The sequence below is a fragment of the Aquarana catesbeiana genome, linkage group LG04, assembly GCF_042186555.1.
Source record: "Aquarana catesbeiana isolate 2022-GZ linkage group LG04, ASM4218655v1, whole genome shotgun sequence".
Classification (NCBI taxonomy): domain Eukaryota; kingdom Metazoa; phylum Chordata; class Amphibia; order Anura; family Ranidae; genus Aquarana; species Aquarana catesbeiana.
The window spans coordinates 314,250,208-314,278,152 of record NC_133327.1 but is presented as its reverse complement, the minus strand read 5'-3'; the positions used below and the strand labels follow the sequence as shown (position 1 = coordinate 314,278,152).

General features: G+C 42.7%; 1 protein-coding gene across 2 annotated transcripts in view; it reads left to right on the top strand.

The window, feature by feature from the left end:
- The window catches only part of IMPG1 (interphotoreceptor matrix proteoglycan 1), a 439,262-nt gene that overhangs the window by 328,339 nt on the left and 82,978 nt on the right, over positions 1–27,945 (top strand). The window lies entirely within an intron of this gene.

Here is a 27,945-nt window from a genome sequence, read left to right as displayed (position 1 = left end):
TATAAAAAGTGTTTGGGGACCTGGGTCCTGCCCCAGGGGACATGTATCAATGCAAAAAAAAGTTTTAAAAAGGGTCGTTTTTTCAGGAGCAGTGACTTTATTAATGCTTAAAGTGAAATAATAAAAATCGAATATTTCTTTAAATACCATGCCTGGGGGGTCTCCTTAGTCTGCCTGTAAAGTAGCGCATTTTTACCATGTTCATAACAGTCCCGCAGCAAAATGACATTTCTAAAGAAAAAAAAATGTAATTTTAAAATTGCTTGTGGCTGTAATGTATTGCCGGACCCCAGCATTATACATAAAAAATCATGTATATTATTATCATTATTGCCCTTTGGGTCTGGATAGTAAGGGGAACCCCGCGTCAAAATTTAAAAAAAAAATGGCATGGCGGTCCCCCCAAAATCCATACCAGGCCCTTCAGATCTGGTATGGATCTTAAGGGGAACCCTGCACCAAAATTAAAAATAAAATGGAGTGGGGGTCCCCCCAAAATCCATACCAGGCCCTTATCTGAGCCCGCAACCTGGCAGGCCGCAGGAAAAGGGGACGACAGAGCGCCACCCCCCCTCCTGAACTGTACCAGGCCACATTAAAGGGGGCTTCCAGATTCCTATAAGCCCCCCAACCTCAGACCCCCACAACCCCTGGGCAAGGGTTGTGGGGATGAGGCCCTTGTCCCCATCAACATGGGGACAAGGTGCTTTGGGGGGGACCCCAAAGCACCATCCCCATGTTGAGGGCATGTGGCCTGGTACGGTTCAAGTGGGGAGGCGCTCCCCTTTTCCAGTAGCCTGACAGGTTGCATGCTTGGATAGGGTCTGGCATGGATTTTGGTGGGACCCCCGCGCCATTTCCTTAACCACTTCAATACACTATATTATATATACCATACTGCCCTACTGCCATACTACTACCATACTGCCTGAATATAGCTTCTACACTGAATAGCTAATCTACACTAAATGCAGAGTATATACTAGGTTGTGTATGTATGTGTGTATATATATAGATATATATATATATATCTATATATATATATATATATAGATATATCTATATATATAGATATATATAGATATATCTATATATATCTATATATATATATAAATACACTGCCTGTACTGACTGAATATAGATTCTACACTGAATGCAGAGTGTGTGTGTGTATATATATATATATATATATATATATATATATATATATATATATACACACAAATAAACTGCCTGCACGCCATTAACTAAGCTGCCTAATCTCTCGTCATTCATTACACTATATGGCCGCCGTTTAAGCAGCAGCCTTATATAGTGTGTGGTGTGGACTTAGCCCCCTGAGCCATGATTGGCCAAAGGCACCCTGCCTTTGGCCAATTATGGCTCTCTCAGCAGAGCGCACTGTGATTGGCCAAAGCATCATACAGCAATGCACTGCAATCTCGCAGTCCATTATGGGGCGTTCTGCGGCGCTCGAATTTCCGGCTAAATGTACCATATGTTGGGTTTGTTTTAGAACAAACGAACACCCGCGGGCTCATCCCTAATCAGGAACATTCTGCTCTTTAGTGCCACCCAATTCAACACTAAGTGATTCAACTCCGCATGCAGATCCATCTCCAGGTCAGTTCAGGCAGTTCTACTTCTACATCCCAGGACTCTTTCCGCTAAACTCAGAAGGAATGAAAAAAACACTCTTGCAGTAGAGCTCCTGCCACCCTGCAAGGGCTAAATGCCTAAATGCTCATTTTTGTTTAAGGAGACTATGATGCTGGCGGTTGATATATAGGTTGCTGGATAGGGGTTTAGGGGGGTTAAAAGTTTTGTGGTGGCTAAAAGACTGCTGGACCAACGGGGGGGGGGGTTATAATGCTGTATGTGGACATTAGGCTGCTGGACTGGTGTTGGGGGATTAAAATGATGGTGGGGGGTCGTGATGTTTGTAGTGGATATATGCAAAACATGGAGAAATAGCCCCCTCAGGACTTATAAAGCAGATATTGAACCAATAGTAAAGATAAGATATAGTAAAATCAGCAAAACTTTATTGCAAATAGTAAAATCCATGATCACAGTTAGGGTTGTCCCGATACCGATACTAGTATCGGTATCGGCACCGATACCGAGCATTTGCCCAAGTACTTGTACTCGGGCAAATGCTCCCAATGCTTCCGCCGATACTATGACAGTCAGCGGTGATCGGCGTGTGGGGGAGTTACAAGCTTCCCCCCCCCCGTGGCTTTCAGCGGCTTTCAGTGACATACAGCGGTGATCGGTGCTTGTAACTCCCCCCACACGCGATCACTGCTGACTGTCACTGCATCCTCCATGGCATGCCCCCTCCGTTCCTCTGTCCCTCTCCGCTGTCCCCCTCAGTTCCGCTGTCCCCCTCTCCTTCTCTGTCCCCCTCCATTCTGCTGTCCCTCTCTGCTCTCCCCCTCCGTTGTGCTGTCCTACTCCTCCTTCCTTTGTGAATGGACAGAGTCAGCTGACTCTGTCTATTCACATAACTGAAACATTGTAATCTCCTCCTGTGATTACGATGCGTCAGTTTATGAATGGAGAGGAGCCGCTGTCTTCTCTCCATTCATTCTCAGTGCAGCTGAGGCTGCAGAGAAAGGGACTGGGGAATCTCTATCCTCGGTCTCTTTCTCAAGGGGGAGATATCAGAGGTCTGTTAAGACCCCTGATATCTCACCAAAGCCCCCCAACAGGGCTGATTAAAAAAAAAAGTATTGCAATAAAGAATAAAAAAAATATTATTGTAAAAAATAAAAATTGTAAATAATTAAAAAAAAACACACAGACACCGTTCACCCCTCCCCCCCCCCCCCCCCCCGAAAAAAGAGAGAGCATTGTCTAAAAAAAAAACACTGTCACGTGACATTAAAAAAAAAAGTATCGGTAATCGGTATCGGCGAGTACTTGAAAAAAAGTATCGGTACTTGTACTCGGTCCTAAAAAAGTGGTATTGGGACAACCCTAATCACAGTCACATCACAAAAAGTTAAAAGCAATTGTAGACAACAGTATATTCAAATAACAGACACCATGTAGCTCATACATCTGGATTCCCAGAGTTTCAGAATACAAAGAGATTCCTTCTTCAGGGTTAGTAAGGGCAAGGTACAATGGTCTAGTGATATAATTTTGTATATAGTCATATGTATATTATTGTAAGGAGTAAACAACTAGTATGGTTTACAAATAACCAAGGGAATATGACTGCATATGTAGAATACTCACACTGTGCAGCAATGTAGGAGGTAGTACAGCAAATGTCTCTTAGACGTGCCCCACCGCATTGGCGCATGGGGGGGGACAATAGAAATAAAGCTGTTGGACCATGAGGTGGCAAAGGAGCTTAGGCTGATGGACTGGTGGCAGGGTATATGAGGCTGGAGGTAGAGATTAGGATGCTGGACTGGGGATGCCGGGTTCGAACTCTGGTGGCACACATTAGGCTGTTCCACTGGGTTGGGGGATTAAAATGCTGGTGGCAGGGATTGGACTGCTGTACTATAGGTGGTAGAGTGGGTTGAGATGCTGGTGGTGGAGATAGGCTGCTGTACTAGGGGTGGAGGGTTATGGTGCTGCTCATGAATATTAGACTGATGGATTGGTGTTGGGGTTATGATGCCGGTAGCAGTAGTTAGGGATTAAGTCTAAACAAGTAGTGAGAAAATCATGCAGCTGGAGTGGCAGTGACATTTGCTAGTGGTGGGATTATCATGCTGGCTGTGGAGATTATACTGATGGACTGAGGATTTGTGCTAGGAAGAGGTCCAGCATCTTGGAGGTTCATTAGGGCAGTGTTTCTCAACTCCAGTCCTCGAGGCGCCCCAACAGGTCATGTTTTTAGGCTTTCCGTTATTTTGCACAGGTGATTTGATCAGTTTCACTGCCTTAGTAATTACCACAGTCGTTTCATCTGAGGGAAATCCTGAAAACATGACCTGTTGGGGCGCCTTGAGGACTGGAGTTGAGAAACACTGCATTAGGGTACAAAGACTCAAACTGAATTATTTGCCTCCTACTGTTATTCAGTTAAGGTCTGTATATGATTAACATAAGAACTGATCTATGTTGATTCAATGTCACACTGTGAACATTTACTCTATTTCAACCTTTCTGTCTTGACTTACTGACTTTGACAGACAGGGATTTCATGTGAAAAAAATACATAGAACCTGAAATGTATTTTGCCATGTAACCATGCTTATTATAACATATGTACATTTAGGCTCCAACAACAAATCTCCACAAAACGCACTGTCAGTACATACTTCTAAAATCCCCACAGAGTGAGAACTATTTCCCCAGTGACTAGTTATTTGGCAATCCATTACTATGCACAAACTGCTCCTCTAGTCAACCCCACAAAGAGCACTATGGATGTGTAGCTAGACAACTATTTATTTTCTGACCATGTAATCCATCAAAACTACAATTACTGTATATCTCTTGAGCTTTGCTTTTTATCTTTCTTGTTTAATTTTACCACAAGCTGTTCTATAAATTGAATAGTAAGGAGCCTGTGCATATATGGGATTTTGAAGCACTAATATGCTTTTCAGATTCTTTTGATGCTGTGAGATAACAGATACTAAGAAAAATAATTTTGTAGAAACACAGTAACAGTATAGTTACGGTTCAATAAGCTGCATCTGTATCGTAGGAAAAAACAAAAAAAAAACACCGGGCATCTATTTGCAAGAATCATAAATACAATGATAAACATGGGCAGCTTTTAACTACTTTAAAAATGAAAATGTTTTATACAGTATAATACAGCATGTGTTCTTGATGTCCGTTCCAATAAACTAGGTTGATTACCACAACATAATTTATCATGGTAATGGCTCCTTTTTCTAAGCCATGGTTTTTTTTGGCCATTTGGTCTCCTATTAGAATTTTTTACTATACCTGCTCATAATATTATTATAATTCTAAACCTTGATTTTGAAGGGATGTAATTTGTTTTCTTTTTTTGTAGTTAAACTGAGAAAAATATTGCAGTGCAAGGGTTTTAAAAATATAGACATACACTGTGTGTGTGTGTGTGTGTATATGTCATGATCAGGGGTCACGCTTGAAGACCAGTTGCTATAGCAGTAGCGGAACTACCACCGACCAGCAGAATATGTACACAGGCAGTCACCTTGGTGAATGATGCAGGCTCACCTGAGGTGCGGAGTCTAAGTACTAACCGGTTCTTCACCAGAGCTCCTGATGGAGATGGATTTTGCTGCATGTAGTACCAGGTCGTGGTCCTCAGGATCGCCCCACCATGAGGTGAGCAACCTGGGGGCCAGCAGTAGATAAGCAGGTAGGGATCAAACAGAAGCATAGTCAGTAAACAAGCCAAAAGGTCTGTAATGAGTAGTTGCAGGTTGGGATCAGGCAGAAGCATATTCGGGGAACAAGCGAAGGGTCCATAACAAATGGTAGTAAAATATGGACCGCAGCAGGGAAGACAGGAGCGAGATACTGGCTGGAGAGAGCATAATAATCTGGCAAACAGGAAGCGCAGAGACATGGCTTAAATCAGGAAGTTCATGGGAGGAGCAAAGAGTTCAGGGTTCAAGACCAACAAGGTTCAAGACAGAACCATTCAAGGAATTGTCTTAGGAACTGTGCAGCCTTCCAGGTAGCTCAGCAAGAAGAGACTCTCTTTGATCACCACCTTATTAGTTTCACTCTCTCCCTCTCCTCCACCTCCTCTCCTCCAACCGCCTAAAAGTTACCTGCAGAAACCTACGTCATCTCAACCCTTCTCTTTTCTACTCTGCTATCGACAACCTCTACGACAAAATCTCACCCCCATTCTGCACCAACCTAGCCACTTCTGTCTACAACACTTCGCTTCTAGCCTCACTGGACTCACTGGCCCCCCTCACTACACACAGAATCAGGCCCCGACCCCTTCAACCTTGGCAAACAGATGATACTAGAAGTCTGAAAAAACTTAGTTGTGCTCGTGAGCACCTGTGGCGTAAGACTTAGTCTCAGAGAGATTTCAACCAATATAAATCTGCCCTCCAAAAATACAATTCCAGCCTCCTCACTGCCAAGCAGACCTATTTTAGCACTCTCATTAGCAACTTATCATTCCATCCCCGTCAACTCTTCTCTACCTTCAACTCTCTACTTCGTCCTCCACCGCCTCCACCCACCAACTTACTCACTGCCCAGGAGATCGCCAATCACTTCGAACAGAAGATTTATACAATTGGCAAGGAGATCTCTACTGTTCAGATACCCTCCACGCTTTACTCTTCATGCCCACAGGTATAATCATTACTTCCCTCTTTCAACCCCACCACTATAGACAAGGTTGCTAAACTACTTGCTAACATCCACCTTACCACCTGCCCTCTGGATCCTGTTCCATTTCAAATGTTCCTGTTCCATTTTCACCATCTGGCTCTATGCTACACTCTCTAACCCATATCTTCAACCTCTCCCTCTCTTCTGGCATCTTCCCCAACTCCCTAAAACATGCACTTGTCAGACCCATACTTAAAAAGCCCTCACTGGACCCATCCATTCTTAACAACCTACGCCCCATCTCCTTGTTCCCCAAACTCCTTGAAAGTCTGGTCTACAACTGACTGAGCATCCATCTCGCTGATAATAGCCTTCTTGATCCCCTTCAGTCTGGATTTCGTCCTCAGAAACTGTTCTCCTAAAACTAACAAACGATCTACTAACGGCCAAAACCAATCAACACTATTCTGTACTCCTACTCCTGGACCTCTCTGCTGCCTTTGATATGGTTGACCACCCCCTCCTCCTCAAAAAACTCCACGCCTTTGGTCTCCGTGACTGTACTCTTCGCTGGTTCTCTTCCTACTTATCCAACCGCACCTTTAGTGTTTCTTACAACTTTACTTCCTCCTCTCCTCTTCCTTTCTCTGTCGGGGTCCCCCAAGGTTCTGTTCTTGGACCTCTCCTATTTTCAATCTACACCTCCTCCCTGTGTCAGCTGATAGCCTCTCATGGCTTCCAATACCACCTCTACGCTGACGACACCCAAATCTATTTCTCTACCCCTCAGCTCACTCCCTCTGTCTACTCACGTATCACTGATTTACTATCGGATATATCAGTCTGGATGTCACACCACTTCCTCAAACTCAATCTATCCAAAACCAAACTTATAATTTTTCCTCCCCCATATGCCCCTTCCCCTTCCCCTGATCTCTGTGTCAAAATTGATGGCACAACTATAAGCCCATCCCCACATGCCAAGGTTCTAGGTGTAGTCCTGGACTCTGAAGTCTCCTTTAAGCACCACGTCCAATCACTGTCCAAATCTTGCCACCTAAACCTCCGCAACATCTCAAAAATATGCCCCTTTCTAACCAATGACACAACAAAGCTCTTAAATCACTCGCTGGTCATCTCTCGCCTCGACTACTGCAACTCCCTTCTCATTGGCTTACCTCTACATGAGTCATCACCTCAGGAATGCTGCTGCCAGACTCATCCACCTTATCACTCACTCTGTGTCTGCTACCCCTCTCTGTCAATCCCTCCACTGGCTTCCGCTCACCCAACTAATTAAATTCAAAATACTAATAATTACTTACAAAGCCATCCACAATTTAGCCCCCAGCTACATCACTAGTCTAGTCTCTAAATAGCAACCTACTCTTCGTTCCTCTCAAGACCTCCTGCTCTCTGGCTCCCTCATCACCTCCTCCCATGCTCGCCTCCAGGACTTTTCCAAAGTCTCTCCAATCCTATGGAATGCCTTACCCCAATCTGTCCGCTTATCTCCTACTTTATTAGCTTTTAGACAATCCCTGAAAACCCTTCTCTTCAGAGAAGCCTATCCTACCCCCACCTAACAACTGTATTTTCATTTTCTCCATCAGCTCACCCCCCACAGTTATTACCTTTTGTTTCCACTTGACCCTCCCTTCTAGATTGTAAGCTCTAATGAGCAGGGCCCTCTGATCTCTCCTGTATTGATTTGTATTGTAAGTGTACTGTCTGTCCTCATGTTGTAAAGCGCTGCCCAAACTGTTGGCGCTATATAAATCCTGTATAATAATAATAATAATAATCTGGCAAGCAGGAAGTGCAGAGACATGGTTTAAATCAGGAAGTTCATGGGAGGAGCAAATAGTTCAGAGTTCAAGACCAACAAGGTTCAAGACAGGATCATTCAAGGAATTGTCTTAGGAACTGTGCAGCATTCCAGGTAGCTCATCAAGAAAAGACATCGCCTGACACAGCAAATGTAAAATGTCTTAGACAGGTGTGAAAAAATCTGTAAATTAAGAATGCTTTCAGAAATACAAGTGTTAATAGTTTATTTTTTATCAATTAACAAAATGGAATTAAATGAACAAAAGAGAAATCCAGTTCAAATTAATATTTGGTGTGACCAGTCTTTGCCTTCAAAGCAGCATCAATTCTTCTAGGTACACTTGAACACAGTTTTTGAAGGAACTCAGCAGGTAGGTTATTTCAAACATTTTGGAGAACTAACCACAGATCTTCTGTGGATGTAGGCTGCCTCAAATCCTTCTATCTCTTGATAAGCAACAATGGCAAAGGTTTACTTCCAGGACTCCTTGATCTTCTTTACACTGAAGATAGTTCTTAATGACATTGGCTGTATGCTTGGGGTCGTTGTCCTCCTGCAGAATAAATTTGAGGCCAATCACATGCGGCTCTGATGTATGGCTTGATGGATAAGTATCTGTCTGTATTTCTCACCATTGATCCTGACCAAATCTCCAATTCCATTTGCAAAAATGCAGCCCCAAACTTTCAAGGAACCTTCACCATGCTTCACTGTTGTCTACAGACACTCATTATTGTACCGCTCTCCAGTCCTTCATGAACTACCTTTGTTACAGTCAAATATTTCACATGTACCGCTCTCCAGTCCTTCATTTCACATTTTGACAAATCAGTCCAGAGCACCTGCTGCCATTTTTGTACACCCCAGTTCCTATGTTTTCATGCATAGTTGCATCACTTAGCCTTGTTTTCATGTCCTTTCTTGTGCATAGACACTGCATATGTAATGTACGCGCAACGCAACTTACAAAGTGTAGCAGTCAGGACTATTAAATGTAGCTCATCCGACATATGCCATTTATAACATAGCTTACAGAGTCCTTAATGAACAAACTACCTTTGTTACAGCCAAATATTTCACATTTTGACAAATCAGTCCAGAGCACCTGCTGCCATTTTTGTACACCCCAGTTCCTATGTTTTCATGCATAGTTGCAGACATATGCCATTTATAACATAGCTTACAGGTCAGAAGTATGTCTGTGGTATAACACAGGTTAAAGAATTTAAAAGTCATAAGTACAGTATGTCTGTGGTATGCACTCTGAAGCATGTTCAGTGTAGAGTGCCCTTACATTGGTGGTCAGTAGGGATTAGTTGCACATACCTGAGTTCAGTTCAGGGAGGTTTGGTGAACATTACAGAAGCTTGGGTGCTGTATACCATTGATCAAATATTGTTATGAACATGTTTGGTCATTGACATCCCTCAGGAGACCCCACCCATTTGTTTATACTTAGTTGTCATCCACTGGAGCTGTCATTTACAGATGAGCAGTGGTTGGGAGAGGATCATGTCTTCAATCAGCTGTTTATTTTTTTTTGGTGGGTGGGCATTATTCATCATAACTGGTGTTGATCATTGCCGGACTACGTGATTGAAGGTGAATTACCACCATGGAACCTTTTTTTTTAAAGGACATATACTGTATATAATTGACCCTTACCCCCAGAGGAACCGCTTAAGTATAATTGGTTCCGTACTCTGCCTCTTAACCCCAAGAACAGTCTTAGCCCCTCTGGCACACCCGGCAATAGTGTAAGTGCGAGGACCAATGAAAAACACACACATTATAATAAAACACAGATTTGTCTTTACTATAAGGTTTCTGTGGCAAAGTAACTGACAGTTTATTTTCAAATTAATTAACTGAAGAGCAATAACTGAGATCAAGAGCAGTATAACTCAATATATTATATAAGGCTGCTTTCAGGGGATTCCACAACGGCGAAAAACCCCAAAAGCAGAGGCAAATACTCTAATCACAATGAAAACTTTATACCGGATTGGTTACCACTCTATTTAACCTTGGTTCTGAGTCCAGGCAGAGGGAAGGCGGAGGAATGACCCTCATTTATGTCAGACCTCTCCCTTCTGCCTCCTGACACCACAGGCCCAACTATGAACACTACCTAATTCAGTGTTCAGTGGCGTAACTCCCAAGTCAGACTATCTCACACATACACTACATATACAGAGCCCTGAGAATGTGTGTGCGTGCCCGTATGGCACCAGAATCTTCAGTCGCTTGGAAGAAGAATGAGGCCTTGGATCTTCAGCTAGCCACTTTAGCTGGTGCACTTAGAACTCCTGCTTGGCAAAGTGTAACTGTGTATATAAAAGAAAAATTTTTTTGGGACTTTATATGAGGCAACGGTCATAGAAATACCATTGTCTCCATCCCTGTTACTTGTAAAAGAAGGGGAATAGGGGAATATGGGGGATTGTGGGATGTTGTATGAAAAATACCACTAGAATATAATGAATCAATTAATTTAAATGACATCTTATTTGATACAAATTAGCTTACCAGGCAGTAAACATTCATCCCAATGAGTAGCATAAGAATATAATAATAAACATGATTGGTAAATCACATGATTAAACATAATAAATAATAATTAATAAATAGTAATAATGATGATTACATAATATGCATCAATGTACCCAAATATTAACATAATAAAAGTGGTAATAGACCCAAGTACGGTATCTACAAACCTGATAATATGAGGCCATGGTAATGTATAATTGATTCATGATTCTGGGAGATAGAAATCACATGGTAACACAATTATTGTGACATAGCATCAATAAAAAGCTTGACGCGTTTTGTGGATAACTTCCACTCATCAGAAGCAGATGTAGCCTGGGTATATCTGTAATAAAATATAAATTTACCATAAATATAGTAATAAGTATTAGGGATGAGCTTCATGTTCGAGTCAAACTCATGTTTGACTCGAACATCGGCTGTTCGCAAGTTCCCTTTGAAAGTCTATGGGAGAAATCAAAAGTGCTAATTTTAAAGGCTTATATGCAAGTTATTGTCATAAAAAGTGTTTGGGGACCTGGGTCCTGCCCCAGGGGACATGGATCAATGCAAAAAAAAGTTTTAAAAATGGCCGTTTTTCAGGAGCAGTGATTTTAATAATGCTTAAAATGAAACAATAAAAGTGTAATATCCCTTTAAATTTTGTAGCTGGGGGGTGTCTATAGTATGCCTGTAAAGGGGCGCCTGTTTCCCGTGTTTAGAACAGGCCTGCCAGGTTGCATGCTTGGATAAGGGTCTGGTATGGATTTTTGGGGGGACCCCACCCCGTTTTTTTTTTAATTTTGGCGCGGGGTTCCCCTTAAAATCCATACCAGACCTGAAGGGTCTGGTATGGAATTTAGGGGGACCCCAACATCATTTTTTTTTTTGGCCGGGGTTCCCCTTAATATCCATACCAGACCTGAAGGGCCTGGTATGGAATTTAGGGGGACCCCCACGTCATTTTTTTTTTTAAATTTTGGTTCGGGGTTCCCCTGTGGGGAATTCCCATGCCGTTTTTATCAATGAACTTTTATGTGTATTGTCGGACCGGCAATGCAATAGCCGCGAGTAGTTTTAAATGACTTTTTTCCTTTGAAATGTCATTTTGCTGTCAGACTGTTCTAAACATGGGAAACATGCGCCCCTTTACAGGCATACTATAGACACCCCCCAGCTACTAAATTTAAAGGGATATTACACTTTTATTGTTTGACTTTAAGCATTATTAAAATCACTGCTCCTGAAAAAACGGCCATTTTTAAAACTTTTTTTGCATTGATCCATGTCCCCTGGGAAAGGACCCAGGTCCCCAAACACTTTTTATGACAATAACTTGCATATAAGCCTTTAAAATTAGCACTTTTAATTATTCATGTTCATGTGCCATAGACTTTAACGGTGTTCGCATGTTCGAACGAACTTTTTCCTGTTCGCGTGTTCTGGTGCGAACCGAACAGGGGGGTGTTCGGCTCATCCCTAATAAGTATAATGTGAAGAAGAAGGGGAGCAGAGAATATAGTCCCAACACTCTTACCTAAGGGTAGATTCTCGATAAAAAAACGTAGATATTATTAATATTATTGGCGGCTGGGAGCACTGTGGGAGCATCATCCCCGGGAGCTGAGGTAATGGCACTGCGGCAACAGCATGGCAAGGATTACCAGTACATAAATATCTAGTGGAAAAGGATTCCCAATGGACAGTTAGAGTTGTGAGTGGTGTTGGGTGAAGGCCCATAGGGTTTCTATAAAAAAATATAATATATGGTAGTAGTGTATCATTAGAGTGACTAGCATAGCTGATGAATGGGGAAAGAAGTTACCATATACCAGGAGTCCATGGAAAAAAAACACGGGTGTGAATTGAAAGGACTGAATGTGACACCAGAAAGGTGAGTGATAGAAAAATAGGGTACCAACATAAAAACCAATATGGAAGGAGTGCTGCCAGAAACTACCTGGGACTAAGAATAAAAAACATGGTCCAAGATAGTGTGTAGTTGTCACAGAAGGACATATGTAGACAAGGTGTGTACTCCATCAAAGTGCGGTAGTGAAAGCCAGTCAGTCCACCGCAGAACCCCACCAACGTCACGCTACATGCTAGATGGAGAGAAGGCGCCCATGTCCAAGCGACTATCGCTCTTAAATAGGCACCTGAACCCTCCCTCGTGATGCATGCAGATGGAAAAAGATCACAACAGCGCGTGGCATCACTAATGACACTTGTGCGGCGTGTAGGCGTGGCATTGATGCTACCTGCCCGTGCTCCCGCGTCTAATTAGATTGGGAGAGGAGGGGAAGCCCCGGTGCATGTCCTGGAACAGACAGGCTTTTCTGGTAACATGACTGGTAACCTCACACTGGAACGCTTCATGCCATCGGTGCAGGTGCGCCTGGATATGTACCTGGGATCCCATCTCAGGCTGGATATCCCAGACCGGCCATGGATGGCTGCAAAGAAGCAGTGGACTTACCCAAGAGACAACACCTCTCCCCTAGGTCCAGTCTATTCTCCTGACTCGTGGTAACTAGCTTCTCCTCAGCAGACAAGATGGCGTCCTTGATTTTTTCTTGCCAGTGAATGATGGGTTGTGTAGTCCTGCCCCATACAAGGCTATGGGTCCATTATTGGTGGGGACTATATGTCTCAGAATGCTTTGCTGCTGATGATGATTGGCTTCCTCCCCCCTGCCAATGAGGATGCAGGGGAAGGAGCAGAACAAACAGAGTCAGTGTCAGTGAGCAGAGGGAGGGGGAGAAATCCCCCACAGGGGCTGACAGGCACACTCTCCCTCAGCGAAAGCCTTGGCCAGCTTCACTTGTCATGGGAGAAGCAGGCCTCGGTCAGCTTGGCATGGCTGCGGGAGATACAGGAATACCGCTACTTAATGTTTGTCTCCTGCCGCAAGGGATGAAAGTCTAATGTTGGATGAAAGGCAGAACAAGCAAAGTTGGGTCTGAACCTGTTTTCGGACCGAACCAGAAACTCATCTCTAGTGATCAGTGAAAGAGTGCCCCCTTCATATTGTTCGTTAATGTAAGGGTCATCAGTAAAGAATTGGCCCCTTTTACTGATGGTCAGTGAAGAAGAGCCCACTTATATTCAGGTCATTGTAATGCCTCTTCACATGGGTGTGTAGATGCCCCCTCTTCCAGTAGTAGGTAGTTACACAGTTACATAGTAAGCAAGGTTGAAAAAAAGACCATCAAGTCCAACCTACGTGTGATTTTATGTCAGTATTACATTGTATATCCCTGTATGTTGTGGTCATTCAGGAGCTTATCTAATAGTTTTTTTAAATTATTGATGCTCCCTGCTGAACCCACTGCCTGTGGAAGAGAATTCCACATCCTAACCGCTCTTACTGTAAAGAACCTGCTACGTCGTTTAAGGTTAAACCGCTTTTCTTCTAATTTTAGTGTCCTATTAAATTCCCTTTCACTGAAAAGTTTGTGGGGTCAACAGTACGGTATTTGTACACTGAAATCATATCCCCTCTCAATCATCTCCTCTCCAAAGAGAACAAGTTCAGTGCTCGTAACCTTTTCTCATAACTAAGGTCCTCCAGTCCCTTTATTCGTTTTGTTGCCCTTCTCTGGACTCTCTCCAGTTCCAGCACATCCTTCCTGAGGACTGGTGCCCAGAACTGGACAGCATTCTCCAGGTGCGGCCAGACAAGAGTCTTGTAGAGTCAGAGAATCATCGTTTTACATCTAGAGTCAATCCCCTTTTTAATGCATGCCAATATTCTGCTTGCTTTGCTTGCAGCAGCTTGGCATTGCATGCCATTTCTGAGCCTGTCATCTACTAGGACCCCCAGGTCCTTTTCCATCCTAGATTCCCCCAGAGGTTCTCCCCCTAGTGAGTAAATTGCATTCATATTTTTGCGACCCAAATGCATTATTTTAAATGTTTCTACATTAAACCTCATTTGCCATGTAGTTGCCCACCCCATTAATTTGTTCAGATCTTCTTGCAAGGTCTCCACATCCTGTGGAGAAGTTATTGCCCTGCTTAGCTTAGTATCGTCCGCAAATACAGAGATTGAGCTGTTTATCCCATCCTCCAGGTCGTTTATGAATAAATTAAATAGGATTGGTCCCAGGACAGAACCCTGGGGGACCCCACTTTCCACCCCGGACCATTCCGATTACTCCCCATTTATCACTTCCCTCTGAACTTGCCCCTGTAGCCAGTTTGCAATCCATGTACTCGCCCTATGGTCCATGCCAACAGACCTTACTTTGTACAGTAAACGTTTATGGGGAACTGTATCAAATGCTCACCTCACTAAAGAAGGTTAATAGATTGGTTTGGCAAGAACGATTCTTCATGTATCCATGCTGATTACTGCTAATGATACCGTTGTCATTACTAAAATCTTGTATATAGTCCCTTATCCCCTCCAAGAGCTTGCATACAATTGATGTTAGGCTAACTGGTCTGTGAATTCCCAGGGATGTATCTTGGCCCTTTTTTTAAATATTGGTGCTACATTGGCTTTTCTTCAATCAGCTGGTACTATTCCAGTCAGTAGACTGTTCTTAATTTTTATGAACAATGGTCTGGCATTTACTTGACTGAATTCTTTAAGGACCCTCGGGTGAAAGCCATCTGGTCCCGGTGACTTATTAATATTAAGTTTTTCAAGTCTATTTCTAATATTGTCTTCTGTTAGCCATGAGGGTGCTTCCTGTGACATGTCATGAGGATAAACATTGCAGTTTTGGTTACTGAAGCCCCCAATTCCCTCGTGAAGACTGAGGAGAAGAATAAATTCAATACCTTTGCCATCTTTCCATCCTTAGTAACCAAATTCCCTTCATCATTCTTTTTGGGACCAATATGATCTGACCTTCCTTTCTTACTATTTATGTACTTAAAGAACTTCTTGGGATTTTTTTACTCTCCAAAGCTATGTGCCTTTCGTGTTCTAAGCCGCCCTCATTGCACCCTTACATTTCTTGATGCATTCTTTGTAAAGTTGGAATGCTAATGATGATCCCTCAGCCTTGTATTTTTTGAAGGCCTTCTCCTTTGCTTTTTATATGCATTTTTATGTTGGAGTAAAGCCACCCAGGACTTTTATTAGCTCTTTTAAATGTATTTCCCATTGGGATGCACTGGCTAATGCCCTTATTTATTATGCTCCTAAAGCATACCCATTTTTCCTCCGTGTTCTTTGTTCCTAAGATTTTATCCCAATTAATATCTTCTAGCAAGGATCGTAGTTTAGGGAAGTTGGCTCTTTTGAAATTCAGTGTCTTTGTATTCCCCTTATGTTTCCTATTTGTGTGATTTATACTGAAACAAATTGACCTGTGATTGCTGTTTCCTAAATTGCCCCATATTTCCACATCCGTGATCAGGTCTGTATTGTAGGTAATCAGTAGGTCTAGTAACGCTTTGTTTCTAGTTGTTGCGTTTACCACCTGACCCATTAAATTGTCCTGCAAGACATTTAGGAACTGGCGAGCCTTAGATGAATGTGCGGTTCCTTCCACCCAGTCTATGTCTGGATAATTAAAATCCCTCATTATAATAACACTTCCCATTCTTGCCGCTAATCCAGATTGTGATAGGAGGTCCGCCTCCACCACCTCCCTCTGGTTAGGGGGCCTAGAGCATACTCCCAGTATTATTTCCCTTCGTTTCCTCCCTTTGTAGCTCTTCCCATAAGGATTCTACCTCCTCCCTTGCTCCCTTAGTGATGTCATCTCTCACATTCACTTGTACATGATTTTTGATATACAGGCATACCCCTCCCCCTTTTTTACCCTCTCTATCCCTGCAATATAGGGAATACCTTTGAATGGTTGCCAGCCAATTATGAGAGCTGTTGAACCAAACTTTTGTAATTCCTAAAAAATCTAAATCCTCTTCGTACAACAGTAGCTCTAGTTCTCCCATCTTGTCTGCTAGACTCCTGGCATTGGTGAACATGCCACATAGTTTAGATTGGTCACATACTCTCTCCTTATTGGGTTCTCTGGGGTTGCAAATAGCACTTGTTACTATACTTACCTCGGGTTTAGGTGATTTAGTCAATCTACCACTAATGCCCCCAATATTACCCTCTGGAATATGTTCGAGGCTGACTATCTCTACCTCTGGACCCTCCCCCCTGTCGCCTAGTTTAAAAGCCCCTCTAACTTTTTGACCATCTTCACCAGCAGATCTGCACTCTCCTCATTTAGGTGCAGTTCGTCCCTTCTGTAGAGCTAACTGTCTGAGAATTCTCCCCAGTTCTCCAGGAACCCAAACCCCTCCTTTCTACACCAGCTCATCAGCCACTTGTTTACATCCCTAATCTCCCTCTGCCTTTCTGGTGTGGCTTGAGGTACCGGTAGTTTTTCTGAGAATACTACCTTGGAGGTCCTTTTCCTCAGTTTAGCACCTAAGTCCCTAAAATCATTTTTTTAGGACACTCCATCTTCCCCTGACTTTGTCTTTGGTGCCAACATGCACCATGACAGCCGGGTCTTCCCCAGCGCCTCCCAGTAATCTGTTCATCAGATCCGTGATGTGCCAAACCCAAGTGCCTGGTAGACAACATACAGTTCAGCGCTTCAGGTCTTTGTGACAGATTGCCCTCTCTGTTAAATGCCCCCTTGTATTAGTGTTCACTAAAGTGCTCCCTACATTGGTGATCAGTGGATAAATGCCACATACAAAACATTGATGGTCAGTGTAAACCTTCTTACATTGGTGCCAAGTAGTGAAGTGCCCCTTTATATTAGGGGTCACTATAGTGCCCCCTTTACATTGGTGATCAGTGTAGTGCCTCCTACATTGAAGATCAGTGAGAGAGAAGTAATCTTTTACATTGATGGTGTCAGAAAGCCCTGCCAACTTGTGCCCTACTACAGGCACCCTAGCAACACATGGCTTTGCAGCAAAGAATCTTAACCGACTAAGCGCCAACACAGGAGTGTATGAGTTCATATAGGTGCCTCATAGCATGTTCACTGGCATAAATGCATGCTTGCTGCCTGCTGACAGTGGAGCTAAGTGGGCCATTTCAAGCTGAGTCCTGCCAGGGCTCAGGCCTGAATGATCTTTTAGCTGTACGCCTTTGACCTGCGATCCTAAATCTGTACCTAACCTGTTACACAACCAACTTTATTCTGATCTGTCTTTGGATTGTGCTTGTCTGCTGCTTTCCTTCTTTACCAAACTTGACGTGAACTCCTGGAGAAGATTATGTCTATTGACTCTAGCTGCCTGCACAATGCTAACCTCTACCTTAACTTTAATAATGATGCTACTGTCATGACACATTACTGTTCATCTGCTGTTGGCCTCAGGTGTGACCTGACTTCACCCCTACTGCCTTTCAATCTCACTTGCATTTCTTGTCATGGTCTCCAATTGTTCTTAGTCCTCCCTTGTCATCTCATGCATGCATGCATGTCGATGGTTACTGGAAAAAGGAGAGGCTGCACTGTCCCCACGCTGCTCTGACTCTGCTGATTGATGCCAGAGCCAGAGCTAAGCAGGTATCTGCATAGCTCACTCAGCCCTACATTGCTTGCCAGCCAGCTGGGAGTGGCAAAACCAGGGGCGCCATGCAAAAAACCCAGGGCATGTGCCCCAGGTGGTGGGGTTTAGTAAAGCCGTGTACACACGGGTGGACTTTCTGACCGGACTGGTCCGACGAACTTTCAACGGACTTTTGAACGAACGGACTTGCCTACACACGATCACACCAAAGTCCGTCGGATTCATATGTGATGACGTACACCGGACTAAAATAAGGAATTTGATAGCCAGTAGCCAATAGCTGCCCTAGCATCAGTTTTTGTCCGTCGGACTAGCATACAGACGAGCGGATTTCTGGGTCTGGCGGAGTTACGACGTAAAGATTTGAAGCATCTTCCAAATCTAAAGTCTGTCAGATTTTCGACTGGAAAAGACTGCTGAAGGTCCGATGAAGCCCACACACATTCAGATTTTCCGTCGGACCAGTTCGGTCGATAAGTCCGACCATGTGTACGCTGCCTAACACTTCAACATCACAAAACAATTCAAGTTGAATGTGACTAGGATATATTCACAGACATGTAATTTATAAGATTTTTGTTAAATAAGATTCATGATCCTTAACAATGAGGTATTGTTCTTGTTACATATAGCTGTGATAAAATACATTTTGTAAATGGGAAACATATGAATGACAGAAGCCATCATTACAGTTTTGCTAGTAGGCACTGGCAGTTTCTTTTAAATAAATATTCAGCATAATAGAAAGTACAAAGATAAGATAATTGTCCAGACTATGGTATTTTCTTTCACTCAGGAAGGATGTGAAGGCTAGACAAGACAGGAAATGTATTGATGCTTTAAAATTTTGGTGTTGGCAAAGTGTTCTAAGAATACCAGGGAGAGCAAGAAAAACAAACAAATTAACATTTCAGCAAATCAAGCCCAACCTTTTACTAAAAGCCCAGACAATTAGGCTGAAGCTGTCTTATTTTGGACATACTATAAGAAAAAGCAGCTCAATGGAAAAGACAGTTGGGAAAGTTGAATGAAAAAGATGAAGAGAACAAAGTATATATACAGTATCTCACAAAAGTGAGTACACCCCTCACATTTTTGAGAATAATTTATTATATCTTTTCATGTGACAACACTGAAGAAATGACACTTTACTACAATGTAAAGTAGTGAGTGTACAGCTTGTATAACAGTATAAACTTGCTGTCCCCTCAAAATAGCTCAACACACAGCCATTAAAACCACCTGCCACCCAGGCCAATTCTGACATTTCTCTCCTACATGTAAAAATCATAATTTTTTTGCTAGAAAATTACATAGAAACCCCATATATTATATATGTTTTTTTAGCAAAGACCCTAGAGAATACATTTGCGCAGCAATTTTTTGAATACTTTTTTTGGGAAAAAAAACAGTTTTGTGCTTAAAAAAAACAAAACAGTATAGTTAGCCCAATTTTTTTGCATAATCTGAAAGCTGAAGTTACGTTGAGTAAATATATACCTAACATGTCACGCTTCAAAATTGCACATGCTCGTGGAATGGCGCCAAACTTCGGTACTTAAAAATCCCCATAGGTGACACTTTAAACATTTTTACTGGTTACATGTTTTGAGTTACAGAGGAGATCAAGGGTTAGAATTATTGCTCTCGCTCTAACGTTTGCGGCGATACCTCACTTGTGTGGTTTTAATACCATTTTCATATGTGGGCGGGACTTACATATGCATTCCCTCCCATATGAGGGGCGCTATAATGTTTTTTTTTATTGTTAACTTTACTTTTTTTTTGACACTTTTTAAAAAAAACATTTTTTTTTAATCACTTTTATTCCTATTGCAAGGAATGTAAACATCCCTTGTAATAGGAATGTGGCATGATCGGTCCTCTTTACAGTGAGATATGGGGTCAATAAGACCCCTCATCTCACCTCTAGGCTGGGAAGCCCGAAAATAAAAAAAAAAAAAAAAAAAAACGATCTCGGCTTCCCAGCCGAGGCTGCGCCATTTGTTTGAAAGCAGAGGCCAGGCTTGATGTCATAACATCGTGCCCAGCCTCTGAATGATCATAGATCTCCGGCGACCATCTGGTCCACCGGAAATCTCTATGGTAAACATCTGGGGCCGGCGAATCCTGTCTCCGCCTCACTGATGGAAGCGGTGAGTCGGTAGAAGCACCAGAGGGTGGCAGGAGGGGGGGAGCGTCCCCTCTCGCCGTCCGTAAGAATGATCAAGCGGCTGAACAGCCGCTATGATCATTCTTATGGTGTAAAAAAAAAAAAAGAAGGGGTGGGGGGTTTTGGGACTTTAAATGAGGTGTGTGGGATCACACAGCTCCATCCCTATCTATATATGCGAAAAAAAGGGGAGGGTTTGGGACTTTAAATGAGGTAGATCTAGCATGGCTAAAAGGTGAGTCAATGTAACAAGACATGTTTTAATCCTCAAAAAGCATGACATGGCAATATGAGTACATACATAGTAAATAGGCATAATGATCATATATTATCATATCAGCTTAGAGATGACATATTGAGGTATCAGACAATTGTCCATAGTAAATAAACGCTTGAAAAGCAGAATGGTAGGGTAGCTAGGAAGTAGATGAAATAAAACCATATAAAAAGAAAATGGTGCAGCAAAATAGGCCCGACGCACGTTTCGTGGTTTCCTAGCACTTCATCAGGGGTGAGTGCACCAATGTCTGTAAAAAAGCATAAATAAATAATATGGTCCAAAGTTACCCCAAAACACGAGGGAGACTATATATATATATAAAGGAGGGGAGAAATAAACTCATCCCGCTAGGTACTTACATGTCAAATAAGTCTAGACCATGTGAACATGAGAACTGGTGGCTTCCAAAAATGCTCATCCCGGAAGTTGAGGAAGGGGCCCACAGGAGAGCCGGACGCACACAATGATCCCCAGAACAAAAGAAACCAGTGGTCAAAAGGAAACCAATATGGGCCCCAATGCTGCAAAAATGAACAAATCAAGCAAACCATAAGTATATGAAGGCGCATTGTATAATTGAAAAGCACTGAACAGCAAATGGAGCCCAACAAGAAAGCCTAGCCAGGTAATTACCTAAAGCTGTGACAGAGAACAATGATCCACAGATCTGAGCAGTATGCTGTGGGAGGTGCTGCCAGGAGAGCTAGAAGAGTGAAATGGGAATCCTTATGTGCTCAGCTGACCAAGTGGGCTCCTCCCAGCGTCACGCTGGCAGGGAAAAAAGTGGGAAATGCCCTCCGGTGTTTCTACTGACTCACCGCTTCCATCGGTGAGGCGGAGACAGGATCCGCCGGCCCCAAATGTTTACCATAGAGATTTCCAGTGGACCAGATGGTGGCTGGAGTCTCTATGAGCGTTCGGAGGCCAGGCGCGATGTTATGATGTTACGCCCGGCCTCTGCATTCAAACAAATGGCGCCGCCTCGGCTGGGAAGCCGAGATCGTTTTTCTTTTACATTTCAAGCTTCCCAGCCTAGAGGTGAGATATGGAGTCTTATTGACCCCATATGTCACTGTAAAGAGGACCGATCATGCCCAAACCCTCCCCTTTTTCTTTGCATCCTTATGGTGTAGGGATCACCGTCTGAAAAAGCTGATATCTGAATGATGCCTGTAGCTGCAGGCATCATTCAGATTTACCCGCACAAATTCAAGGACGTCATATTACGGTCGGCGGGTGGGAAGTGGTTAATGTCTACACCGCTGGTAACAAAAGTTAGTACACCCCTAAGTGAACATTTTCAAATTGGGCCCAATGTGTCAATATTTTGTCAAAGGAGAGGATTGTCCCCCCATATGGGGTTTTTTAGCAGCCGACAATAATTGAAAAATATACTGAACAAATAACGTAGTAAATGATTTTTATTTTAGCAAAATCAAAAAATGTTGCTGTAGACATGAATCGTCAAAACATGAGCTATAGTACACAAGTAGTAAATTAAAAACAACACCAATGGCATAATAGTGTACAAAGGGTGATACACAATGGTATTACACCATGAAAGACAGTGGTACATGGGTCTTGTATGTAAAATCTGACACGTTTCGACCCCAGCGGGTCTTCTTCAGAGGATACATATAAACTGTAAAGGTGTAGCCATGTGTTAAGATTCTTAATTAAAAAGAAAAAAAATTTTAGACAAATATATTTATATATATTTACCGGTCACATTGTATTAGGTTATGTTGGGTGGCCTCTGTATGGAAAAAGTTCCCCTTTGCTTGGTCTACCAACAGCTGGCCCAGTCAGCAGGGGGGCAGGTCGCGTATGCATGCCTTGCGAGGAGTCACACACTAGGTAATCCCCAAACTTCAGGGGGGCAACAGAAAGGGAGGATATGAGCGGCACCTATAGTAAAGTATCATACTTAATGAGTGGACAACTCCGAACAGTAATTAAAGGGTTTCCATATGTGTACATACGTTGTTCTATTTATGCGTATGCATTATATAATTTAATGTAAAATATTGCAAGTGGGTGGTCCATGTGATAGAACCAACAAGAGAAGAAGAGAAAAAAGGAAAAAAACAAGTAAGGAAAGTGAGGGTGAGGAAAAAAAAAAAAGGGGGAGAAGGGGAAAGAAGGGGGGAGGAAAAGAGAGGGAAAAGGGATGGTGTGAGAGTGAAGAAAGGAAAGGGACAGAAGGAGAAGGAAAAACATGGACCAATTCCAATTGCAAACATTTGAATAAAGAGATGTGACATATGTGAAAGATGAATAGTAGTGTGCAGAGTGGAGATGAGAATGTACAGTAAAAGGGCCAATAAAAGGCCAGGTAGTGAATGAATGTGCCGAAGGAAAATAAACCATGTGCAAAAGATAAACACCCTGAAAACGTGCATGTGTAAAAAGGTAAAAATAGGTGAATAATGCGAGTGAACTGCAAAAATGTACCTTAGTTGATATGTGAGCGATCGTTCAAATAAAAGGAGAAATGTGCACAGTGTAGGAGAATCTACAACAGCAAAAATCGTATCGATGAGTGAATTATTCATAGTGGTAAAGTATGAGCAGAACTACCATGGTGTAAACCACACACCATGGAGCTTGGCAAAATTGTATAAACGGTCTTACCGGTCCACAAAGGGCTCTACAAAGCGATATTAACACACATTAAAACATGAATAAACGTAATAACAAAATCTTTATGAACTAGTTAAAATTATAGTTCATAAAGATTTTGTTATTACGTTTATTCATGTTTACTGTAATTGCAATCATGTATGTTCACCACTGTTAGTGTACATAATGTGTGTTAATATCGACATGCCATGTAATATTGGTTGTTGGCCTCTTTTTATTCATTTTTACTTTCCTCTGCTGGATTGACCATCCCTCCCAGGTTCGCTGGCCCAGCGGGGGGGGGGTAATTCTGCCACTGCGTGCCTTCCTGGCAGGGTGGGGAGGCGCAAGGGCCCTGTGCCTCCCCAAGCACTCACCAAGTGGCAGCACCACCTGAAGTGCAATTTTTCCCTGTCAGCGGCATTCCAGATCGTTCCCGGACACCTTGACCCTGCCCGCACGCGCACGCTCTTGTGCGCGTGACGTCATGGCGCTCTCGCTATTGCGGTGGAAACAACGGTGGATGCGGGATTTCTTTCTTTCGGAATGCCGGGGGAACCACACACTGAGTGATGCCATGCGCCACTCTCCCCATCAGGGGGGATCAATGGAGGAGTGGACTGAAGCACCTGTTTCATATTCAGGTAACCTAATTTACCATATAAGGAGATTGAGCATTATGGGGACTTCAATGTTACCCTCAATGCTCCATGGGACGCTCACATGCTGGTAGAGCCCTTTGTGGACCGGTAAGACCGTTTATGCAATTTTGCCAAGCTCCATGGTGTGTGGTTTACACCAAGGTAGTTCTGCTCAAACTTTACCACTATGGATAATTCACTCATCGATACGATTTTTGTTGTTGTAGATTCTCCTACACTGTGCACATTTCTCCTTTTACAGTATTTGAATGATCGCTCAAATATCAGCTAAGGTACATTTTTGCAGTTCACTCACATTATTCACCTATTTTTACCTTTTTACACATGCACGTTTTCCGGGTGTTTATCTTTTGCACATGGTTTGCTTTCCTTCGGTACATTCAGTCACTACCTGGCCTTCTATTGGCCCTTTTACATTCTCATCTCCACCCTGCACACTATCTACTATTCATCTTTCACATATGTCACATCTCTTTATTCAAATGTTTGCAATTGGAATTGGTCCATGTTTTTCCTTCTCCTTCTGTCCCTTTCCTTTTTTCACTCTCACACCATCCCTTTTCCCTCTCTTTTCCTCCCCCCTTCTTTCCCCTTGTCCTCTTTTTTTTTTCCCCTCACCCTCACTTTCCTTACTTGGTTTTTTCCTTTTTTCTCTTCTTCTCTTGTTGGTTCTATCACATGGACCACCCACTTGCAATATTTGACATTAGATTATATAATGCATACACATAAATAGAACAACGTATATACACATATGGAAACCCTTTAATTACTGTTCGGAGTTGTTCACTCATTACGTATGATACATTACTATAGGTGCCGCTCATATCCTCCCTTTTTGTTCCCCCCCTGAAGTTTGGGGATTACCTAGTGTGTAACTCCTCGCAAGGCACGCATACGCGACCTGCCCCCCTGCTGACTGGGCCAACCGTTGGGAGACGTTAGGACCAAGCAAAGGGGATCTTTTTCCATACAGAGGCCACCCAACATGACCTAATACAATGTGACCGGTAAATATAAATATATTTGTCTAAAAAAATGTTTCTTTTTAATTAAGAATCTTAACACATGTCTACACCTTTACAGTTTATATATATCCTCTGAAGAAGACCCGCTGGGGTTGAAACGCGTCAGATTTTACATACAAGACCCATGTACCACTGTCTTTCATGGTGTAATACTATTGTGTATCACCCTTTGTACACTATTGTGCCATTGGTGTTGTTTTTAATTTATTACTTGTGTACTACAGCTCATGTTTTGACTATTCATGTCTATAGCAACATTGTTTGATATTTTGCTAAAATAAAAATCATTTACTACATTATTTGTTCAGTATATTTTTCAATTATTGTCGGCTGCTAAAAAACCCTGTATGGGGGACAATCCTCTCTTTTGACAAATTTATTTGGGGTGTGCAGGGCATGAAGTTCACCAGAGCTTTACAGGTTGCCACTAGAGTCTTCTTCCACTCCTCCATGACAACATCACAGCGCTGGTGGATGTTAGAGACCTTGCACTCTTCCACCTTCCGTTTGAGGATGCTCCACAGATGCTCAATAGGGTTTAGGTCTGGAGACATGCTTGGCCAGTCCATCACCTTTACCCTCAGCTTCTTTAGCAAGGCAGTGGTTGTCTTGGAGGTGTGTTTGGGGTCGTTATCATGTTGGAATACTGCCCTGTGGACCAGGCTCCGGAGGGAGGGCATCATGCTCTACTTCAGAATGTCACAGTACATGTTGGCATTCATGGTTCCCTCAATGAACTGTAGCTCCCCAGTGCCGGCAGCACTCATGCAGCCCCAGACAATCCCACCACCATGCTTGACTGTAGGCAAGACACACTTGTCTTTGTACTCCTCACCTGCTTGCCGCCACACACGCATGACACCATCTGAACCAAATAAGTTTATCTTGGTCTCATCAGACCACAGGACATGGTTCCAGTAATCCATATCCTTAGTCTGCTTGTCTTCAGCAAACTGTGGGCTTTCTTGTGCATCATCTTTAGAAGAGGCTTCCTTCTGGGACGACAGCCATGCAGACCAATTGATGCAGTGTATGGTCTGAGCACTGGCAGGCTGACCCCCACCCCTTAAATTTCTGCAGCAATACTAGCAGCACTAATACATCTATTTCCCAAAGACAACCTCTGGATATGACGCTGAGCATGTGCACTCAACTTCTTTGGTTGACCATGGCGAGGCCTGTTCTGAGTGGAACCTGTCCTGTTAAACGCTGTATGGTCTTGGCCACCATGCTGCAGCTCAGTTTCAGGGTCTTGGCAATCTTCTTATAGCCTAGGCCATCTTTATGTAGAGCAATAATTCTTTTTTTCAGATTCTCAGAGAGTTCTTTGCCATGAGAAGCTATGTTGAACTTCCAATGACCAGAATGAGAGAGTGAGAGCGATAACTCCAAATTTAACACACCTGCTCCCCATTCACACCTGAGACCTTGTAACACTAATGAGTCACATGACACCGGGGAGAGAAAATGGCGAATTGGGCCCAATTTGTACATTTTCACTTAGGGGTGTACTCACTTTTGTTGCCAGCGGTTTAGACATTAATGGTTGTGTGTTGAGTTATTTTTAGGGGACAGCAAATTTACACTGTTATACAAGCTGTACACTAATTACTTTACATTGTAGCAAAGTGTCATTTCTTCAGTGTTGACACATGAAAAGATATAATAAAATATTAAAATATTTACAAAAATGTGAGGGTATACTCACTTTTGTGAAATACTGACTGTATATATATATATATATATATATATATATATATATACACACATACACACATAGAAGAGGCATTGCAGTAAAAATATTTACGGTGCCTTGCAACATAAAGAAAAGCACCTTTTCACAGGATGTACATCTCACACATAATAAGTAACGTGAGTAGTAATTTGCATTTAACCACTTGCCGACCACCGCACGCCAATGTACATCCTAAGTTTGGCGGCGGATATCATTGTTATGGCAGCAGCTAGCTGCCATAACGCCGGTATCCCCATTTTCGTGCGGTGGTCGACTTTCAGATAAAAGTGGTCTGTGCGGCGGATTCGCCGCAAGATCACTTTTATCGGTGGCGGGAGAGGGGGCCCCCCTCCCGCCGCAATCTGGTGCCCTCCGCCGCTTACCGGAGCCGTCGGTAGCGGGGGAGGGGATCGCGTCTGTCCCCTTGTTGTACCTGGGGACGAGTGAGGGGAAGATGGGCCCACTCGTCTCTATAACACTGCAGGGCGGAAGCGACGTCAGAACGTCACTTCCGCCCATACGTCTTAAAGGCACATTTTTTTCAATGTCATTTTTTTAACTTTTTGACCCCAGATCTCATATTTAAGAGGTCCTGTCATGCTTTTTTCTATTACAAGGGATGTTTACATTCCTTGTAATAGGAATAAAAGTGACACAATTTTTTTTTTTTTTTTAAACAGTGTAAAAATAAATAAAATCATGTAAAATAAAAAAAAAATTTTAAACCCCCCGTCCCGACGAGCTTGCGCGCAGAAGCAAACGCATACGTGAGTAGCGCCCCGCATATGAAAACGGTGGTCAAACCACACATGTGAGGTATCGCTGCAATCGTTATCGTGAGAGCAATAATTCTAGCACTAGACCTCCTCTTTAAATCAAAACATGCAACCTGTAGATTTTTTTAAACGTCGTCTATGGAGATTTTTGAGGGTAAAAGTTTGACGCCATTCCACGAGCGGGCGCAATTATGAAGCGTGACATGTTGGTTGTCAATTTACTCGGCGTAACATTATCTTTCACAGTATAAAAAAAAAATTGGGCTAACTTTACTGTTGTCTTATTTTTTTATTCAAAAAAGTGAATTTTTTCCAAAAAAAGCACGCTTGTAGGACCGCTGAGCAAATACGGTGTGAAAAAAAGTATTTCAACGACCGCCCTTTTATTCTCTAGGGTGTTAGAAGAAAAACAATATATAATGTTTGGGGGTTCTAAGTAATTTTCTAGCAAAAAAACCTGTTTTAAACATGTAAACACCTAAATTCCAAAATGAGGCTAGTCCTTAAGTGGTTAAGGTAAGTCTGGA